Raw genomic sequence first — 23,155 nt, 5'->3', positions numbered from 1 at the left:
ATATACAACTCATCACCAGGTTGGCTCAGCTTTCCAATTTTGGATGAGAAATCTTGGTTCTCAATTTGCCATAAATTGAGAGTAAAATTGTACTTTACTTTAGGTAAAATACAGAGACTTCATAGCCTACCTCCTTTATAGTGTTTAGTCAAAAATCATTTGGAAAGGAACACATACATTCCAAATGTATTAATCCTTACTAACTCAGTGGTAAGAAGCATATATTTGCGTGCAAAAGAATATCAATAGCAGTGATTTTTAAATGAGAAATTTTGGGCACAATTCATAGGGAGAAAATTCTCAGTGGTAATGCACTGATTGCCGTAGCACAGGTTCTGTGGGAGTTTAAGATATATGCCATGATAATTAAAGTAACATTACCTACTGCAACATGGCCACAAACAAACATAAGCACTAAAATGGAGTCATCCAGATGATAAAATATGTTTATAAAATGCTTTTATTATTCTTAAAATTAATATAAGACATGAAAAATTGAGATAGGAAGAGAAAAAACCTACATCAACAGAGAAGTTCAGCCTTCCTAGGTAAACTAGACACAAATTTCATATACATTCATATATAAAGACTAAAATAACTTCTGTAAAAATATTTGCGTGTAAGTTTAAATAAGCTTATTAATTAGTGAGATCTGGAATATATTTTATGGAAAAATTAAAAGCCTAGAAAACTATGAATGTCCTTAATTTGTTCTTATTTCCAGGATAACCAGTGACTAAGTCCCTATAAAATTGAGACTATAGTATACTTCAGTGGAGGATTCCATTCTCTTTGGGTTCTATTATTATTATATAAATTAATCAGAGTTACTTATTGTACACAGGAGTTTTTGCTTCCCTACATTCATCTAAACACTCCTTCTATAAACTAACATTAGGAAGTGAATTGTCCAGAAGGAACATCAAAAGAATCTGTGAAAGACTCCACCTAGTTCTGTTTACTATTTACAGGAAATAACCTGATGGATGCTGCTGCCATCATCACCACCACACATCACCTGCGACTGATTTCAAGGACTTTTTTGGTCCAGAAGCAGAAAACACTGAAAACTACTTCTGACCAAGGCTACAGAATAAGGCCCTCCTTCCCCTGATGATAGAAACCACTGATGATAATGCACTTCTTTGTGTATTTTTGTTTTTTATCCTCTTGGTTATTTATTTTTTCTCTCCTTGCTGGTTGATGCTTCTAAATCTGTATAATGGAACTTTCTACATTAATGGAAAGGTTCATATTCTGCACTGTCAGTAGCCACTTCATTAACACAATGGCCACTGGCCACATGTAGCTATTGAGCACTTCAAATGTGCCCAATGGATTTGAGAAAATTAATATTATAATTTTATAATTTTATTAATTTTATAATTAAGTTTACTTTTAATTTGAATAGCCATATGTGGCTGGCTAGTGATTACCATATTGGGCAACATAATTCTAAATGATTAGTAGACACTTAGGTCTTTTAATCATGGTACTTCAAAATCCTTGTCCTTGACAATCTCCAGATATGGTATTAATTCTTTAGATACTGACAAAGTAAAATAACTCATATCCAACTTGTGAGAAAAGTCACTTGGTTATTTCCTACGAAAGGTTCAGATTATGGGAAATAAGGGATAATATAATAATCCTGGTCCTAGAGTCTGTCTATGTTTCAATCACCAAGGTGTGATCTCTACAGTCTTAAATGCAGTGCATCCACCATGATGCCAAACAATCGTTTAACATAAACATCAAGAAAACATGGCACTAGACATACTAGGACAATCACAAACTTGATACATGATCATGACCCACTGAAAGACAGTGTAGCTATTGATTGATCGTATCTCCAGAAGATAATGGCCTGTTCTGCAGCTGAGGCTGAGTAAGCAGAGGTACTAATAAAGTTAAAAAATAACCCTGATGGCAGCTATGAAGGGAGAATTGACAACTGAAACAGAAACTACTACTTATAAAATGGATTCTGCTAACTTGAAAAACATAAATATTATGCCAGTTTAAGTCACAATATACTTATCATGGATTAGCTAAGGTCATACTCTTATTTCTAGTTACTTTAGACCCATCTGTTCCAAAGTAAGACCACAAAATGATGTCTGCAAGAACCCATAAGTTTTAAAGATATGACCGTTTACTGTCCCAGCAACTCGCTAGTTTACAAATTCAAATTCTGCCCAATCACTGCCAAGATGATCTGATAACTAACCTCTAGTCTCACAAAGATAGTGTGTAAGTACCCGTTCTTAAACCACCTTTTTGAGATGCTCCATGGTCCTCCAAAGTATACTGTCTCCTTTGCTGCATATTAATACTAAACTTTGACAGCTAATGAGGTATGTCATTGGTGATTATTCACTAGTGAGCTTTCACATACAAGCCTAATGATCCAGTTTCTCAAATAATTCAATGCCGTGGGGGACAAAAAAAGAAAAAAGAAAAAAGAAAAAAAGGAGGATAGCTATTATAGAACAAAAGAGACAACAGATTTAGTGTGTGGCCCTTGTTTAGATCCTGAGTTGAACACTTTCCCTTCTCTAAAATGGGATGTATTTATATAGTAGAACCCACTTTACCAACTTGAATTCAGTACTAACTCAACTGACTAATAAACTCTACCCAACTTTCCTTCTAAAATGGAGGTAAGCTGAAGTTCTTATTTCTGAATAAGGGATGAAATAATGGAAGAGAACATTTTCTAATCCAGTTCAATTATCAACTTGCTAAAATTATTAGCATGTTTACATCATGGTTTTTGGACAGGGAGGGGGAGAAGAATGAAAATACGGTGGGACACAGACTCTCAGAATTACTTAAATCCTTATTACATATTTTCCATCCAAGAGAACTTATCTTAGTATGTACCTGAAATAAGACTCATTTCAAAATCACCTGTTACCTAAATACTGTGCCCAAGTTGATAATGGAGATACTTTAAGCTCTAATGCTAGTAATATATGAACTTTAATATTTTCCTCAACTTATAAACATGTATTCCATTGATACAAAAGTCATTTTAGAATAATATAATGATGAATGTCCTGAAGCTGATGTGCAGTGGTGAATGTAGACTAACCATCACCGTTCAAAACCAGCCAATGGGAGAACTGCCAATGTACACAGTAGCTCTTCAACAAACAAATCTACCCTTGACACTAATAGAGTCTATATAGTACATTACAATGATATTCCTGAGATATCCCAGAGATTAACAATTAACTACATATACTTTAGAAGTCTGAAATGTGTAATTTAGATTAAGATAACAATAGCAATAAATAATGATAAATTACTGCAGCCGCAAAAATACAACACTAGGCATTTCATTTATATATTCTTATTCAATCCTCACAATTACCTTGCTTTGTTAATTTTTTAGCCATATTTTCAATGGAAGAACTGAGGTTCAAAGAGTTGAAACAATGTGTCCAAGTAAATTATAGCTAGTAAATGGCAGAGCTAAAATCTAGATGGTTTATCTGATGCCAAAACCATCTGATATTGCATCCCAATGAAAATGACAACATTAATATATGGATACAATATTGGTAAACTATAAAATGTAAACAGATATAGTCTCTACTATACAGAAAATCTTCCTATCCTAAACTGACCCATTTTTCCGAAGTTTCAGATAGCAAAGGTTTTGATATTAATATAAAGCCCTACCCACTTCTTTTTAAAGATGCAAAATAATACTTTAAAGGTTCCCTTTGTTTAGTTAGCATAGCCGGAATTCACTCTGACCAGGTACAGTATAAGCAAATAAGTCACTTGACTCCACTGCGCAAGATTCACCATTTTCCTTGGCTATCCTTGGTTCTGAAACCTGGTTTCTCTTTTCAACTTACCTACACATACATATACACAGCAATTTTCTGTGTATTTTATTTCAAATTACCTTACTTATCTAAATGTAATGAGTTTTCTTTCTCATCGGTGTGTGTCATCTTTTCCTTTCTACCCTCAACCATCATCACCAAATAATTTTCTGGCAATCAAGCACACTCTGTTAGATTTCCATGTCCCAAAATGTAACTGTGAAATTGACAATATTACAAAGTAGACTGCTACTACAATTCTAACAAAAAATGCATAAAGTCCTATCATCGTCCAGATTTATACAGAATACGCCCATAAGGAAATTCTGGGAGTTCAACATGTGCATGCTTGATACTTAGACTAATTGGAAATTCCTGCAATGAGAGCGATTTATCTAGAGTTTATAGCTCTCGCTGCTCTTCTTAGTATCACTATGTGGATTTTATGATGAATTATTAAATTTCTCTCTCCTTGTCACAAGTAAGCAACTCAGCAAAACCACACCTGCTCTCCTGAACAACGAGGGCATTTTATGATAAGAAGATGGTAGTTTAAAAATTATTTTCCCATCAGTGTCAGCAAGCATCAGAAGGCAAAATATTTAATAACGTTTGTAGGATGCACTTTAGATTGTTAACTGGAAACTATGAAATTGTAAATTCTGTAATTATCTTAAAAGTTCAGATGATGAAAACGTCAACTAATGGCTGTAATGCACTGCTTTCTCAATGATTTCTGTTGAGCACTCATACCGTTGTCCCCGTTGTCCCCAAGGCATCCTCAACCAACGTGACTTGCTGTAACTGTCATAAATTAAAAGGAAGTCAACAAAGGCCATTCCCTTTCCTTCAGGTTGCTCTACTGCATTCTACACAGTAACAGCACACTTGACAAATGTCAAACATGATAAGAGTTAAAAAAAAAAAAAATCTTAGTTGCTCAATAAGGGAAAATGGTAATATTACACAGTATTCAAAAGAAAAACTAGTTTAAATATGTTCTAAATACAAAACTGAAATGGGAAGGAGATAGTAGTAGGATCCTCAAGAAAATCCCCAAAGAGGACCCAAGCCCCTGGCCCTTCCACAAGGCAATTTTCCTTCCCAGGGAAAAGATACGAAAAACAGATTGGCCACATTTCTTAATATATGATAAGATGTCTATGGCCTTTACATATCTGTATTGAAGGAAAAATCCTTTTAAGAGAATTGCTTTCCTACTATTGTTTCTTGTTATTTTTAAAAATGCATACATATTGGTGAGAAATATGCTGCATTATATACCACACAAGGACAAATGATGTTGTAATCTGATTTCAGCATAGGTCCACAATTTCAAGAAAATAAAAGCATCTGAACACTACTATCACTATAAGGAAAAGTCACCAGGTACAGGTGATGATCCCTTGTCTGCAATTATGGAATCTGAAAAGCTTTGAAAATACAATATTTCTTTTCCTTCCTTCCTTTTTTTTTTTTTTTTTTTTTTTTTATAGAAGGATAGTTGACACACAATGTTATATTAGTTTCAGGTATACAACATAGGAATTTGACAACTCTATACGTTATGCTATGCTCAGCACAACTTACAAAGATTTTTTTTCAGTTTATTTATTTTGAGAGAGAGTGAGCACAAACAGGGGAGGGACAGAGAGAGAAGGAGAGAGAATCCCAAGCAGGCTCCACCCTATCAGCGCAGCACCTGACACAGGGCTTGAACTTACGAACCATGAGATCATGACCTGAGGTAAAATCAAGAGTCAGAGGCTCAAACAATGAAGCCACCAAGGTGCCCCACAAAGATTTTTCTTAAGCTTGTGGGAAACTCATCTGGCAGCAAAACTTGATCTGCACCAACCTGAGACTTAAATGTGACTCTTCATTTGTTGAACTGTAGAAATATTAATGTGTTTGATTGGAAGATATTGCCTGGGATTCCAAAAGTGCTATTACTTCATAAATATATGTGCACTGTGTTTCTTTAAAATCTTAAAAATTCTGAATGTCGAAACAGTTCTGGCTCTAAGATTACAAATAAAGAACTGTGGACCTGTACTCTCTTATTGTTTGTTTCCTAGTCAATACATATACCAGGTATGCTCTTTGACTTCTAACCATTTGAATGACTGAAGATTCCCATGTTCAATTATAGGGCTGGGAGGTGTGCAAATAGTACCTGGATACTATTTGACTTTTTATGAGGAATAAACAAAATATAAAGGCCTTTGATTAGTCTCTGACTCTGTGTAGGGGAGACAGCCCCAATTTGGGGACATCCTAAGACGACGGTAAAAAGACACAGATTAGTAAAAAAAAAAAAAAAAAAAAAAAAAGACAAAATCTAAAAGCTCTTAACATTTTAATAAAAATTACTCATTATAAACTGAGAGGAGGTATTATCCTTCATTCATTTCCTATATCATGAAGCCAGTCCATACTGGTCTGTATTTAACCAAAGAAATTAAGAAAGTGATATAATCGTTTCAATATGCTACTTAACTTTTTTTAAGTTTATTTATTTATTTTGAGAGAGAGAGCACATGCAAGCTGGGGAGGGCAAATTGAGAAAGAGAGAGAAAGAGGGAGAGAAGGAGGGAGAGAATCCTAAGCAGGCTCTGGACTGCTGGTATGGAGCCCAACATAGGGCTGGAACCCATGAACCATGAGATCATGACCTGACCTAAAATCAAGAGTCAGATAGTTAAATGAATGAGCCACCCAGGTGCCCTCCTTCTAAGCTTTTAGGATGGAAATTTCTGTCTCAATGCTTCATGCATCAACAATCTGTTTCCATATAAAAATCTTTAAGAGAAGAGTTCTTCAGTAGTACTTCCTGTAATTACTGAATAAAAACAAATCCTAAGGGAGGAGTCTGCTGCTACTACTTGTATCACTCAGTCACTTGTATTTACAGCCTAAGCCCACCTCGTCTTGCCTTAGTTTCTCCACACACCCTTTGGTTCACAATTCAACTGCACAGCAACAGGACTGAACTTTCCTCACTAACTCCAGCATCTTCATTCACTGAACAAACATTATGGGTTTTCTTGGTCTAGTGATTAAGCTAAGTTTTATATCCATTTTCACAATAACAAATAGATAAAACCTTAAATTTCAAATCTATACCATAACCCTCACCACTTTACTTGATAGTAAAAGAACAGTCTTGTAGTAAAGAAATAGCTTTAGTGCTTCTTTATCACCCACTGAATGCTTTCTTTTTCATTTAATGTTAAAGTTTGAATTTCTGCAGAAGAGTCTCTTTTGTAAGGTCATAAAAATTAAGACACTTGGTATAGGACTGACACAGGTAAATGGAACTAAAACAAAAATGATGAGGATAAGCCAAAACTGACACTTCTATTAAGAAGTTGTAAAGTAGTATAGAAAAAATAAGAAAGTATAAGGTTAAGAGAAAGAACAGTATGGTTGTGGTCTTTTTCTGTTTTTTTACTCTACCTCCTATTTTTTGGAAACAAATTAAGAATAGGGGGTCAAAGGCAGTGTCTGTTAATAGTGAGGCGATACATTAAGCTGCGCACAAGGAACTGGGATCTGAGAAATGAAAAGTTGCTAATGTCAGGAGAGAAGAAAAGTCTTAAGTGCTGTAGCAATGTTATAGACACAGTATTCCTGGAAGAGAGGAAGTGCAACTAAGTGGGTCTGGGGCATACAGAAGAAAGTGGGTCCAGAAGCTGAATGCTGAAGTACAAGTAGGAAAGGGGGAAAAATCACTTCTCGCATGAAAGGGGAAAGAGGTCATTCAGGCAATGAGATCAGCATGTGTAAAGACTGAGATATAAAAAAAGAGTTTAGGGGATTCTCAGTTGTTTGAGTACAGGGTGTGAATGTAAGATTGAGCAGAAATGAGATGGAACATGAGACTCATGAAGCTAAAGCATGAAACACCTTGAATGAGAACAAGATTTTTGAGATTATTGGTCACTGCTATACATTGAGAACCCAGGACAGTACTTACCACTTCACAGGTTCCAATTCTAAAGTTAAACATAAAAGGGGGCGTGTGGACTTCTAATGATTATTCCCATTCCTTGTTTTTTTTAATGTGTTTATTTTGAGAGAGTGTGTGTACATGCGTGCGAGTGGGGTAGGGACAGAGAATCCCAAGCAGGCTCTGTGCTGTCAGCGCAGAGTCGGAAGCAGGGCTCGATCCCATTAACTGTTAAATCATGACCTGAGCCAAAATCAAGTCACACGCTTAACTGACTGAGCCACCTAGGTGTCCTGATTATTCCTATTTCTTCCCACAAAGAACTCTCTATAATGATACTTAGACAGCTTTTACCAAGGAATACCACAGCAGACTTGTCTTAACTATCAATGCTGACTTCTAGGAAGCCCCGAGCTGTTTGTCATCAACTGCATCAAGACAGTACTATCAGGGGTCATCCCTTGTTTTCACCCCGTGTTAACCTGGAGGGCTGAATAAATTTCCAATTTATGGAAGATGAAAAAAATACCAGTTCCTTTAAAGGCACTGCAAGAGGAAACCTGATCCTGAAGGTGCAGTTACTTCAACTTACAAAACCATGTTTAATCACTGAGTCTGTTTCATGTCTTTGAATACTCATACCACTTTATTCCCCCTCCCCCAAAATGTGTTCCTCAGCTTGCTTAAATAAGTATATGGGCTGAATACATTCTGTCAACACTCAGCACAGCTTTGAAAGTGGCCTTTCTGATTATTAATTAAAGAGCTATTTAGTAAACCACGTTTTAAGATTTTTAAAGAAAGTTTATTTATTTTGAGAAAGAAAGCACATGCACGCAGGAGGGGCAGAAAGACAGAGGGAGAGAGAGAATTCCAAGCAGGCTTTGTGCTGTCAGCACAGAGCCCGACATGGGGCTCCATCCGACAAACCCTATCATGACCTGAGCCGAGATGAGGAGCCAGATGCTTAAAAGACTAAGCCACCTCGGCACTCCAACCATGTTCTAAGTGTTAAAGAAAACTTGGAAGTGGTGGTCTCCACGGAGAAATTTATGAAGTAATCCCTAGACACAAAGCACTTTATTTCATTACGGAGGCACCTGTCACCAAGTCTAGAATTAAACCGTCTTGATAAAATAATTGAGGGAAGAACTCACAGGACCTTTCAGGTGGAAGTGCTGAACTCTGTCTATCCTGATCCATTTCAATTAGGCCTAAAGTCAAGTTAAACGTGACTCTCCACTTAGTCTCTTCCTCCGATTAGCTTCTATAATCACAGCAGTCTTAATGTCTCCAGGCCAAGGTAATTTATACCATTTTTGTTGTTGCTGTTGTTGTTACCTATTCTCTGGGAAAACACTTACTAGCTTGGCTACAAATAGCAAAGGCTTGCTTTAGTCCACTGCTTCCTCTCCTGATGTATTATTTTGGAAGAAAATGCTTCGAAAATTCGCACTTTATTGTAGGCACTGCAATGAAATGTATACACTGAGATAAAATATTTAGGTGACAGGTTCAGTCCAGAAGTATGATGAAACTAATGTGCCAGAGGCCTTTTTGTTTCATCACCCTCCCATGCTAAAATTTTCAAACATTACAGAAGAGAAATGCAACAAGGAAGCCCACAGAGTCATCAGTATGGTCAGCTATATTACCAATAACCACCTCTTTCTTAGGCCAGCTAGAACTTACGTTACAGAGATACCAGGTAATACAAAATTCAGTCTAGATACAAGTGGGTAGTAAACAGAAAATAATTTTGTTAAGGCACTGGCGCTGTAAAAGTGTGCTCTCTTAGATGGTCTCAGGTACAACTTACTGTCAATCAATCACCTGGCAATGTACAATCATCAGGGAGAACACAAACCAGAACCCCAGTCAAACGGGGTGAGAAATGCTCCACGAAAGTGGAATGGGCACGCAAACATGGAAGAGCAATATTCAAAACCAAAGAACAAGAACTGAGGCATAGAGGATTCATCAACTATATTACAACAGTAACAATAATAGTTAACACTGTAGGCCGGGCACTGTACACAGGCCTTATATATAAGCATTGTTATTTATTTTTATCCTCAAAACAACCCACTAAGTTAGATATTATTATCATCCACATTTTTCAGATGAGGAAGCTGAGACTAGAGATGTTAAGTAACCTGCCTAAGTGACATCGTTTCTAAGGCCTGAATCAAGACTGGAATCTTTGGCTTAGGAGTCCATCACCCAGCACCCACCCTAGCAGGTCTCCTCCTCCTACAGATGCTGTTTGTCACAATGCTTCTAAGAACAAAGTCACACTTTTAATGCCAATTCTAAATCCGCTTTTCTAGAGAAGGATAATTGAGGCTAACTTCCAGATTCACAGGCAATCCTAAAACAAGTTTAAACATGATGAGGAGGCAGGCTAACTAGTTTTCTGAAAGCCAAGTTTGTTTTTCTATCTGCTATTGCTAGTCTGTGGACATATCAAAACGTAAAAGGAACTGTTAGTATGCTTTCAATCACCTCTATCTTGCATCTAGAACATCCTTTCTTCATTTTTTTTTTTCCTTATTTATCTCAAAGAGGTGTTGTGAGGGTGAAGTGAAAATAGGTAAAGCGGTTATTGCAGTGAAGACTCAATAAAATTAACTATTACGGTAGCGATATGCACAAGTGTATTGTAGGATCCGGAGCTCTACAGAGAGGTGGACATACTGGAGATCCAAGTTGGAGTTAGTACCTTATTGGAGGTAGATCAACTTATGGAAGGATAAAGGACGACAGAGAAGAGCCCCCAGGACTAAACACTAGAAAGCATCTAGTATTTACAGGGCAAATGAATGAAAAAGAAACGATTAATGAAAATGTAAAGAAGCTATCACAGGGATATACGCTGGATGGAGGCGTAACAGTGGAACTTCCACTATTTTCTAACTAACCACAGTTCCTTAATCCCACTCCCACGGCCTGGGGCCCGGCCGGTAAAAAAGGAGCCTCGGGAAATCTAAAGGATTTGAGAAGTTCTAAGTGATCCCCGCCGACAAGACAGAGGCCCAGGCGCTGGTGCTAGACTTGAGCAACAAAAACACCACGGCCAGACAGCTGCAGCAACCTCACCAGGAAGCGAGGTCCGTCCGCGCAGGCGGGAACGGAGTTCACGGCCCCTTCCCTACCCGCTCAGACTCCTCCGCACTACCGGCACTCACACCTCAGTCTCGGGGGCCGGCGCGCACACCTCCGAGCTGCCCGCGGAGGTACCAGCAAATCCTCACTCACCCCCTAGTTCCCTTTCTATTCCCACCCGGTCCGGCAGCCCGCCACCCCCAATCTGGTTCGCTGCCTGAGGCGAGTCTACGGAGTTCGGTAATTACCTGGAGCTCCACCGCGCCGCCATTACACCGGACGCGCGTCACTTCCCCTTCTCCGGCCCCGGCAGTACGAGGAAGGCGGAACGTGAAATACAAACCTGACGCTAAATTCACTTTAAAACGTTATCCTGTTAATTTACTTTAAATACCATAACTTAATACCACGTTGAGAGCAGTTGGTCTGGCCACAATTTCCTCTTTCCAAGACGGCGACAAAAGAGAAGTTAACGCAAACTACAAAGTCCAGCATCCGCCGCCAGTAAGGACGGAAATGACGCGTCAATTGTAATTTTTAGAAGGTCGCAATGTACGACGGGAATTGTAGTTCTTCTGAGTAGGCTCCCGAGAGCACATCCAGGCGGCTCATCTGAAAGCTGATAGTGATGAGGATTTCTCAAAATTTACTTTAAAGCTCTTTCTCTGCAGTTGGCAAGAAGTAGACCTCAGTAGTCATTTTTTCTGTGGAAATCTTTAAGAGGAGCAGACAGACTTTTGGCAGTAGTTAGATCAAGAGCCTATATAAGGAAAAATGTTAGGAAACGTTAAGTGCCTACTAAGTCCCAAGATTTCAAGCTGCGAGAACGGGAGGATTTTGGTCCACAAAGTGAAGTAATGAGGAAAAGCTAATTTTGTAGAGAAGATGATGCTTCTAATTGAATTTAAGGTACCAGCTGGCACGGCATCGTGAGGATAAGGAGATTGGCTGGCCAACTTGGAAATAGCGAACTGTGCAGAGATCAGAGGTAATTCATGAAATTGTTTTCTTATGCTTTACTTTTCAAGAGTAACAAAACCTAAAAAAATTCAACTGCTTGTTACTGTTTTGGAAACTGTCTTTTCCTAAAGCAACTGTATCTTTATTCTCCCCACCCTTGTGTACACCAGGCCTGGTTTATCCAAACATTTCTCTATTAGGATTTTAGAGTACTCATGCGAGTAACCCTTTCTTTGAGGCAGAAGAGTACAGTGATTACAGATAAAGATACTGGAGAAGTCCTATTTATCTTTAACTCTTAAATCTATTGATATACTCATGGATAATTTTTCTGGGGCAGTTTACTTAACACTGTGTGCCCATTTTCTGATGTTGGGGGGGGGGTAGTGCCCATCCCATAGAATACTCTTAAGAATTGAATTCGTTGAGGGGCGCCTGGGTGGCGCAGTCGGTTAAGCGTCCGACTTCAGCCAGGTCACGATCTCGCGGTCCGTGAGTTCGAGCCCCGCGTCAGGCTCTGGGCTGATGGCTCGGAGCCTGGAGCCTGTTTCCGATTCTGTGTCTCCCTCTCTCTCTGCCCCTCCCCCGTTCATGCTCTGTCTCTCCCTGTCCCAAAAAAAAATAAAAAAAAAAAAAAAAAAAAAAAAAAAAGAATTGAATTCGTTGATACACTTGATGTATGTGAGATAATTCTTACTACATAACAGTATTATCCATCCTTTTTTTCCCTATCTAACATGTTTGACCATAAAGGCACATTTTGGTGTCTTTAAATATTTAAGTGAATAGATTTCAGTTGTACCAATACAGGGCATAGGAGATGAATCTGGTAAACATTTGTATCCATACTGAAAAGAAGCACAATACCACCTCTACAATTATCAGTAGCAATAGGAAAGTTAGAGTTGAAGCTAGGGTAGTTAGATGGAGCTGGAAAAGACGAGGTTTGTCGTTTTGAAATCCAGGAAGCAAACTGTGACATAGGGTTAAGAGTGTAAAACAGGGGTGCTTTGGTGGCTCAGTCAGTTGAGCCTCTGACTCCTGATTTTGGGTCAGGTCATGATTTCACAGTTTGTGGGTTCACGGTGTGGAGCTTGCTTGGAATTCTCTCCCTCTCTTTCTGCCCTTGCCCTATGTGCACTCACGCGCGCTCTCTCTCTCTCTCTCTCTCTCTCTCAAAAATAAATAAATAAATAAACTTTTTAAAAAAGAATGTAAAACAGTAAAAGTGAAAGGGAGGAAACTGGCTTGGGTATGGTAATTCCAGAGCAAAGATGAAGAGTCTCACGCTGGGATGAAGAGTCCCACACTGGGATAAAAATGGCTAGGCCCTTGTAACACAGTTTTGCTCGGTCATTGGCTGGAGCCACCCCAAGAAAAATGTGGCCACCATTCAAAACCTGATATACGGTTGGAAGTATTAACATTTGAATGGTGTTACCTAACTACTCCTAGCAGCTAGGCAAAAAGCCTTTTCTTGAAAGGGTATCTGAACAGAATTTCTCTGTCACAGTCAACCCCTTGTACCATTTAGATCCACTTTGTATACACATTCAGAGAACAATTCCTGTAGGGTTCCAGTGGCTTCTTTTCCTGAAAAGAAACTTAGTAGAGAGAAGTTAGTGGGACAAACTATAGTCCCCATCTTTGCAGTTGGTTTTGAACCACAGCTGAACCATTGCCTTTGTCCTCCACTATTCATTCTAAATTCCCCACACTCTCAGCTACTAATTCTGCTGGTCTTAGTAGTTACACTAGTTGTGTGAAAACCCTAGTTCCTGAGAAATTTGAACCCTTAGTAATAATCACCTTCTCATGCAGGTGCTGCTGCAGTTGGCTATTAACACTCACTATTCGGCAAGGTAGCACTAAGAGTTGCCCAAATAGATCACCTGAGTGTCACGCATTGTCTTGCTTGTTCCTGTTATGTAACATCAAGCCTACATTCTCCTGATGATAAGAGTTAGCTTTTCCTCCCAAGGTGTTAACTCTTCTTTTTTCCTTCTTTTCCCTGAACTCAAGAAGTCCAAAGTGCCTATGCAGCAGATGAAGCTCAGTTCAATGGGACTCTTGCTGTGTCCTCTAGCAAGAATATAACACCTTTGGGGACTAGGACCTCTGATTCCAAAAAGGTCAGAGTTGCAGGTTTGGGGACCACTATGTCTCCCTATGGGTCAGTGGGAATGATTGTAAATGGGGCTAATCCTGTTTTAATCCCTTGTTTTGTGGACCCATATATTGTTCCTACTGGAGATTCTAAGCCATCTCAAAGTCTACTGTACGCTGGGGAACAGCACCTCTTCCTTGTAGAGTATTCTCTTAGCAGGTGCTTGAACTTTACCCTTCACAGATCATTCCAGTGCTCTATTAGGCCACCAGCTTCTGGGAAATGCAACATGTGATACACCCAGTGGAACTCATGGTCACAGGCACTTCCTACACTACTTTTACTGTGAAGTGATTTCTCTGGTTGGATGCTGTGTTGTATTGTGTTCCATGTCTGTGAATTAGGCATTGTATAAGTTCCTATATGGTGGTGCTGGATAAAGATTTGTGGGTATGAAGTGCAAATATATACCCAATATGTATGTATAATCTATTCCCATGGGATTGAACTATTGCCCCTTTCAGGATGAAAGGTCCCAATGTAGTCAACTTGGCATGGAATGGCTGCTTGATCTCCTAAAGGAGTGATGACATATTAGAAGCTCAACATTGCTCTCTTTTGCTGGCAGGTTGAACTTGCAAATAAGGCAGTATCATAGGTAGGTGAACTATGGTAAATGGGCCTCATGCTGATGGACCCCATGCAAAGACTACATTTTTGCCACCATAACCATTTCACTCAAGTGTTCATTGTGCCAGCACTATAGTGACTGCTAACAAAGACAAGCTAACATCAACTAGCTGAGTAATTTTGTTTATTTGATTATTTAATACTTCTTCTGTAATGTATGCTTTCTTGTGGACATTGATGTATGATAAAAAGATCCTCACACTTTTTACTCACAATGCTATGCATATCCACATGCCTCTAACTCTTTAAGTCCTCCTTGTCTGCAATTCTTTTTTTTTTTTAACATTTATTCATTTTTGAGAGACAGAGTGTGAGTGGGGGAGGGGCAGAGAGAGAGAGACACACAGAATCTGAAGCAGGATCCAGGCTCTGAGCTGTCAGCACAGAGCCCAATGTGGGGCTTGAACTCACAGACCGTGAGATCATGACCTGAGCTGAAGTCAGACGTTTAACTGACTGAGACACCAAGGGGCCCTTCCTTGTCTGCAATTCTTAAAATCTTTTTCTTTTCAGACTTCTGACCAGTCAGCCAGGCTGACTGGCATTTCCTATTAGTCTATTTATGCCCTGACATCAGGCCACTTCTCCTTACCATACAAAGCGGAAGACCAGGTGCATCACCTGAAGCTCTGCCCATTAGGAAGCTCTCCTGTCTTCAAACTATTTGCGAGTGAGCCTGTACTGCTGTCCAATTTCAGGTTTCATCCACATACTTAGCCAATTCATCTGTAAACTAAACTCAGCCATTTTTTTCTTTCTTCAGCTGGTGATCAAGACACCACCCCTACCCGAATATGGCCATCAGTACAAGCTGAGAGAGGGTGTTGATGCAACTGAAGGGTGATATCAAGGCCTAGACTTATCTGTTCATGTGGATTTTTTGTGCCTCTGCTATTCTTTGTGCGCCATCCCAAATATAATACTTTCATCTTGTGATGAATTATGACTGGGTCCTCCAGAATTTATGACATGATGGGTTCAACAAGACACATTGCATTTTGTGTCACTTAGTGTCCCATGGTCAAGCATTCCCTCTTTTTTTTTTTCCAGTAGCATGCCAAGACTTAACTTTTAAAAAATGTGCAACCTTGCTCCAGAACCCTGAGGGCTTGAACTGTGTAAGATTTCTATAAACTCCATATGCATCTTTTCCCAAAACTGACAACTCTTAACACCATAGAAAGTGCCAGATCCTATGGCACAAGTACCAAGGCTTTTTGCATCACTACTCAGACCTGCTGCAGAGCTCTTTTGCCAGGTTGTAAAGCTGGCAGCTTTTAATGTCATCTGGCATGTGGGCCAGAAAAATATTTCTAGGTGTGAATTATGTTGCTTACAGAACCCAAAGCAGCCTCCTAGGCACTGTGCTTTCTCCTTTCTTGTAGAGGATGCAAGAGGTAGCAGTTTGTCTTTTACTTTGAAGGGAATGTTCTAGCACTCCCCAGAACACTGGACATTTAAACCCTTTAATGAAGGGACAGATCCCTAATTATTCACAGGGTTGATCCCCTACTTTCTAGAACACAAACCTCTAGCATACTAGCCAACACTTGCTCAACATGTTTAATCCGCATGGTATCATTGATATAATGGATCAATATGATACTCTACAGGATTTCCAGATGATCTGCATCTCTTTGGACTGTATTATGAGAAAGAAAGGAGAGTTAACATAGCCATGGGGTTAAAGTGTCAATGCATATTGTTGCTTGTTTATTTCCTTTGGATATTAATATTTCTAATTGTGTTCATTGATGGGGTAAAAAAGAATCCATTCTCCAAATCAGTGGCCTGTGCTTGAGGCCATATTATCCTGCTTTAACAATGGCACTTTGCTTGGCATGACAGCTGCACTTGGGGGTGCTAGTTGGTTGAGCTTCCAGTAGTCTACAATCATTCTGCTAATTTGTCTGGTTTCTACATTGGCCAAACTGTCAAATTAAATGGAGGTGTGATGGGAACTACTATTCCTGCATGCTTTATGTCCTAACGGTATTGTTAATCACCACCCTTTGGCATTGTGATATTGTTTTAGATTTACTTTCTTGGCCAGGAGAGGCAGTTTCAAAGATGTCTACTTGGCCTTCCCCACTGTGATAACTCTTACTCCACAGGCCAAGGAGAATCAATAGTATTGCCATGGTGTTGCTTCAGTTCTTCAGGTATTAATGTTGACTCTAACCAGGTATCTAATAGTCCTCAAAATATGTGGGTACTCCCCTTACCCCAGGACATGGTAATTCAGATAAGTGCAAATGGGTCTCCTTGGGGAAGGTCCAGGGGAATCACCATGATATATACTTGACATGGTGTCAAGTCAGGGTGATCAAGACATGGTCAAGTCAGGGTGATTCTTTCTGAGACCCAGAAAAATCTTCAGTCAATGGTTTGAAAACTGATACAGAACCAGGAACTGGGCAAGAGATTGTGACTTTTTATTGGGGTGACCAGTCTCTTATTTATTCTTTCATTTAATTATGTATATGAGGCATTACTCTCATTGGCAACCCATATATTTTGCCCATAGTGACACCCTATTCTGTTAACCATCTGTACAATTCACTCTTGGCCACTATTCCAACAACTGGTACCATGATTCTTGTGACTCTCTAGCTTCTGAGGGTTAAGTATTGCCTTAGCCTCTATTGCTTCAAGGACCCATCATCCTCACTGCTACAAATGAACCAAGTTCCATGGCAGCCTCCTCTTTTTTTTTTAATTTTTAAATTTTAATTCCAGTATAGTTAACATACAACATTACAGTAGTTTCAAATGTACAATGCAGTGATTCAACAATACTATACATTACTCAGTGCTTATCATGTTAAGTGTATTCTTAATCCCTTTCACCTATTTCACCAATCTCCCCATCCACCTCCCCTCTGGCAACCATGAGTTTGTACTCTGTAGTTAAGAGTCTGTTATTTAGTTTGTCTCTTTTTTTCACTGTTCATTTGTTTTTGTTTCTTAAATTACACATATGAGTGAAATCAAATGGTGTTTGTCTTTCTCTGACTGACTTAATTTCACTTAGCATTCTACTCTATGGTTCCATCCATGTTGTTGCAAATGGCAAGATTTCATTCTTTTTTATGGCTGAATAATATTCCATTATTCATTCCATATGATGGCTGAATAATATTCCATTATACATTTTGGATACTAACCCTTTATCAGATAGGTCATTTGCAAATATCTTTCCCATTCAGTAAGTTTTCTTTTTAGATTTGTTGATTGTTTCCTTTTGCTGTGCAGAAGCTTTTTATTTTGATGTATCCCAATAGTCTATTTTTGCTTTGTTTCTGTTGCCTCAGGAGACATAGATAGAAAAGTTGCTATGGCTAATGTCAGAGACATTACTGCCTGTGCTCTCTTCTAGGAATTTTATGGTTTCAGGTTTCACATTTAGATCCTTAATCCATTTTGAGTTAATTTTTGTGTATGGTGTAAGAAAGTGGTCAAGTTTCATTCTTTTGCATGTTACTGTCCTGTTTTCCCAACACCATTTGTTGAAGAGGCTTTTTCCCATTGCATGTTCTTGCCTCCTTTGTCAAAGATTAATTGACCTTATAATTGTGGGTTTATTTATTGGATCTCTATTCTGTTCTATTGCTCTGTGTGTCTATTTTTGTAACAGTACCATACTTTTGTGATTACTACAGCTTTGTAGAACAGTTTGAAATGTAGGATTGTGATACCTTTGGTTTTGCTGTGCTTTTTCAAGTTTGCTTTGGCTATTCAGGGTCTTTCGTGATGCCAAACAAATTTAAGATTATTTATTCTAGTTCTGTAAAGACGTTGTTGCTCTTTTGATAGGTATTGCATTGAATCTGTAGATTTCTTTGAGTAGTATGAACATTTTAACACTATTTGTTCTTCTAGTCCTTGAGCATAGAATACCGTTCCAATTATGTTTTTTTTTTTTTTTTCAGTTTCTTTCATCAATGTTTTATAGTTTTCAGAGTATAGGTCCTTTACCCCCTTGGTTTAGTTTATTTATTTATTTATTTATTTATTTCAAGAAATCAAGTTTCTGTTCTTGGCATTTTATTGACAAGGCTGTTGATCCTTTTTCTGGGCCGCTGTGGTTTTTTTATTTTTATTTTTTTTGGTTGTTTGCTTGTTTTTGTTTTTTAATTTACATCCAGATTAGTTAGCATATAGTGTGACAGTGATTTCAGGAGTAGAATCCAGCGGCTCATCCCTACCTTTAACAGCCAGGGCTCATCCCAACAAGTGTCCTCTTTAATGCCCCTTGCCCATTTAGCCCATTTCCCACCCAAAACTCCTCCAGCAACTCTCATTTGTTCTCTGTATTTCAGAGTCTCTTATGTTTTGTCCCCCTCCTTGTTTTTATATTATTTTTGCTTCCCTTCCCTTATGTTAATTTGTTTTGTATCTTAAATTTCACATAAAGTCATATGATATTTATCTTACTCTAATTTTGCTTAGCATAATACACCTAGTTCCATCCATGCTGTTGAAAATGGCAAGATTTCATTCTTTTTGATTACCAAGCAATATTCTGTTGTACACACACACACACACACACACACACACACACACACACGTATATATACACCATATCTTCTTTATCCATTCATCACTTGATGGACATTTCGGCTCTTTCCATACTTTGGCTCTTGTCTATATTGCTGCTATAAACGTCAGGGTGCATGTGCCCTTCAAAACAGCACACCTGTATCCGTTGGATTAACACCTAGTAGTACAATTGCTGGGTCATAGGGTAGTTTTATTTTTAATTTTTTGAGGAACTCCATACTCTTTTCCAGGGTGGCTGCATCAGTTTGCATTCCCACTAACAGCACAAAGGGTTCCTCTTTCTCTGCATCCTCACCAACATCTGTTGTTGCTTGAGTTGTTAATTTTAGCCATTCTGACTGGTGTGAGGTGGTCTCTCCTTGTGGTTTTGATTTGTATTTCCCTGATGATAAGTGTTGTTGGGCATTTTTTTCATGTGCCTGTTAGCTATCTGATGTCTTCTTGGAAAAGTGTCTATGCATATCTTTTGTCCATTTCTTCACTAGATTCTTTGTTTTTTGGGTGTTGAGTTTGGTAAGTTCTTTATAGATTTTAGATACTAACTCCTTATCTGATACATCATTTGCAAATATCTTCTCCCATTCTGTCAGTTACCTTTTAGTTTTGCTGATTGTTTTCTTTGCTGTGAAGAAGGTTTTTATCCTGATGAGGTCCCAATAGTTCTTTTTGCTTTTGTTTCCCTTGTCTCTGGAGACATGTTTAGTAAGAAGTTGCTGCAGTCAAGGTCAAAGAGGTTTTTGCTTGCTTTCTCCTCTAGGATCTTGATGCTTCCTGTTTTATGTTTAGGTCTTTCATCCATTTTGAGTTTATTTTTTGTGTGGTGTAAGAAAGTGGTCCAGGGTTTTCTTGAGGGTTTTTATCAAGAAAGGCTGCTGTGTTGTCAAATGCTTTCTATGCATCTATTAAGAGAATCATGGGGTTCTTATTCTTTTTTTTGCATGTAGCTGTCCAGTTTTCCCAACCCCATTGACTGAAGAGACTGTCTTTATTCCATTGGGTATTCTTTTCTGCATTGTCAAAGATGAGCTGGCCATACGTGTGTGAGCCCATTTCTGAGTTCTCTATTCTGTTGCATTGATCTAAGTGTCTGTTTTTGTGCCAGTACCATACTGTCTTGGGGATTATAGCTTTGTAATACAGCTTAAAGTCTGGAATTGTGATGCTCCAGCCTTGGTTTTCTTTATTAGGATTGCTTTGGCTATTCGGGATCTTTTCTGGTTCCATACGAATTGTAGATTGTTTGTTCTAGCTCTGTGGAGAATGCTGATGTGATTTTGATAGGGATTGCATTGAATGTGTACATTCCTTTGGGTAGTAATGACATTTTAACAATATTTGTTCTTCAAATCCATGATCATGGAATGTTTTTCCATTTTTTTTTTTTTATTTTCTTCAATTTCTTTCGTAAGCTTTCTATAGTTTTCAGCTCTTTGGTTAGGTTTATTCCTAGGTATTTTATGGGTTTCGGTGCAATTGAAAATGGGTTTCTCTTTTTGGTGCTTCATTATTGGTGTATAGAAATGCAACTGATTTCTGTGCATTGATTTTATATACTGCGACTTTGCTGAATTCTTGGATCAGTTCTACCAGGTTTTTTTGTAGAATCTTTTGGGTTATCCATATAGGGTATCATGTTGTGAGAGTGAGAGTTTGAGTTCCTCCTTGCTGATTTGGATGCCTTTTAGTTCTTTGGGTCACCTGATTGCTGAGGCTAGGACATCCAATACTATGTTGAATAACAGTGGTGAGAATGCACATCCTTGTCATGTTCCCGACCTTAGCGGGAAAGCTCTGTTTTTCCCTGTTGAGGATGATATTAGTGGTGGGTCTTGAGTATATGGCTTTTATGATCTTGAGGTACGATTGTTCCATCCCTACTTTCTTGAGGGTTTTTATCAAGACAGGTTGCTGTGTTGTCAAATGCTTTCTCTGCATCTATTAAGAGAATCATGGGGTTCTTATTCTTTTTTAAAAAATTTTTAACTTTATTTTGAGAGAGAGAGAGAGAGAGCACGCATGAGTGGGGGAGGGGCAGAGAGAGTGAGAGAGAGAGAGAGAGAGAGAGAGAGAGAATCTCAAGTAGCTTCCCAGCTGCCAGCACAGAGCCCTACTCATGTGGGGCTCGAACTCATGAAACCGTGAGGTCATGACCTGAGCTGAAAGCAAGAGTCGGACGCTTAACCATCTGAGCCACCCATGTGCTCCTTATTCTTTCTTTTTTAATGTGGTGTATCACATTGCCTGATTTGTGGATATTGAATCAGCCTTGCATCCCAGGTATAAATCCCACTTGATCACAGTGAATAATTCTTTTAATGTATTGTCGGATCCAGTTGGCTGGTATCTTGTTGAGAATTTTTTAATCCATGTTCATCAGGGAAATTGGTTTGTGGTGCTCCTTTTTAGTGGGGTCTTTGTTTTTAGAATCAAGGTAGTGCTGGCCTCATAGAATGAGTTTGGAAGTTTTCCTTCCATTTCTATTTTTTGGAACACCTTCTACAGGATAAGTGTTAACTCTTCTTTAAATTAAATGTTTAGTAGAATTCCCCTGGAAAGCCATCCGGCCCTGGACTCTTATTTTTTGGGGAGATTTTTGATTACTAATTAAATTTCTTTACTGGTTATGGGTCTGTTCAAATTTTCTATTTTTTCCTGTTTCAGTTTTGGTAGTTTATATGTTTCTAGGGTTTTGCCCATTTCTTCCAGATTGCCCAATTTATTGGCATATAATTGCTCATAATATTCTCTTATTATTGTTTGTATTTCTGCAGTGTTGGTTGTGATCTGTCCTCTTTCATTCATGATTTTATTTATTTGGGTCCTTTACTTTTCTTTCTGATCAATCTGGCTAGGCGTTTACCAATTTTGTTAATGCTTTCAAAGAACCAGCTCCTGGTTTCATTGATCTGTTCTGTTTTTTTGATTTTGATATCATTGACTTCTGCTCTGATCTTTATGATTTCCCGTCTTCTGCTGATTTGGGGCTTTATTTACTGTTCTTTTTCCAGCTCTTTAAGGTGTAAGGTTAGGCTGTGTATCTGAGACCTTTCTTTGGGGTCAAAGGGACAGCCTTTGGGCTGTCATGTTATCATTTTCATTGGCTTCCATGTCCTTTTTAATTTACTCTTTAATTTCTCCTTAACCCATTCATTATTTAGTAGGATGTTCTTTAATCTTTTAAAGTATTCGTGGTCTTTCCAAATTTGTTCTTGTGTTGATTTTGAGTTTCTTAGTGTTGTGGTCTGAAAATATGCATGGTATGATCTCAGTCTTTTTGTACTTGTTGTGGTCTGATTTGTGTCCCAGTATGTGAACTATTCTGGAGAATGTTCCATGTGCACTCCAGAATGTGTATTTCTGCTGCTTTAGGATGAAATGTTCTGAATATATCTGTGAAGTCCATCGGTCCAGTGTATCATTCAAAGCCATTGTTTCCTTGTTGATTTTTCTGCTTAGATAATCTATCCATTGTTGTAAATGGGGTGTTGAAGTCCCCTACTATTATGGTATTATTATCAGTGAGTTTCTTTATGTTTGTGATTACTTGATTTGTATATTTGGGAGATCACGTTGGGGGCATAAATGTTTACAATCATTAGCTCTGCTTGGTGGCTTGACCCCTTAATTAAGATATAATGTCCTTCATCTCTTGTTACAGTCTTATTTTAAATTCTAGTTTGTCTGGTATAAGTATGGCTACTCCAGCTTTCTTTTGGTGACCATTAGCATGATAGATGGTCCTCCATCCCCCTATTTTCAATCTGAAAGTGTCTTTAGGTCTAAAATCGGTCTCTTGTAGACAACATATAGATGGAGCTTATTTTCTTATCCATTCTGATACCCTATGCCTTTTGACTGGAGTGTTTAGTGCATTGACATTTAGAGTGAGTACCGAAAGATATGAATTTTTTGCCATTGTGTTGCCTGTAGAGTTGG

General features: G+C 38.4%; 1 protein-coding gene across 1 annotated transcript in view; it reads right to left on the bottom strand.

Annotated features, from left to right (window-relative positions):
• Positions 1–11,401, bottom strand: part of CWC22 (CWC22 spliceosome associated protein homolog) — a 55,930-nt gene extending 44,529 nt beyond the window's left edge. The window contains exon 1 of the mRNA XM_049615418.1: positions 11,148–11,401. The gene's annotated coding sequence lies outside the window, so the exon portion shown is untranslated. The remainder of the gene's footprint in view (positions 1–11,147) is intronic.
• Positions 11,402–23,155: the final 11,754 nt, after the last annotated feature.

Source organism: Panthera uncia (genome assembly GCF_023721935.1).
Source record: "Panthera uncia isolate 11264 chromosome C1 unlocalized genomic scaffold, Puncia_PCG_1.0 HiC_scaffold_3, whole genome shotgun sequence".
Classification (NCBI taxonomy): domain Eukaryota; kingdom Metazoa; phylum Chordata; class Mammalia; order Carnivora; family Felidae; genus Panthera; species Panthera uncia.
This window is presented reverse-complemented; position numbering and strand designations above follow the sequence as displayed.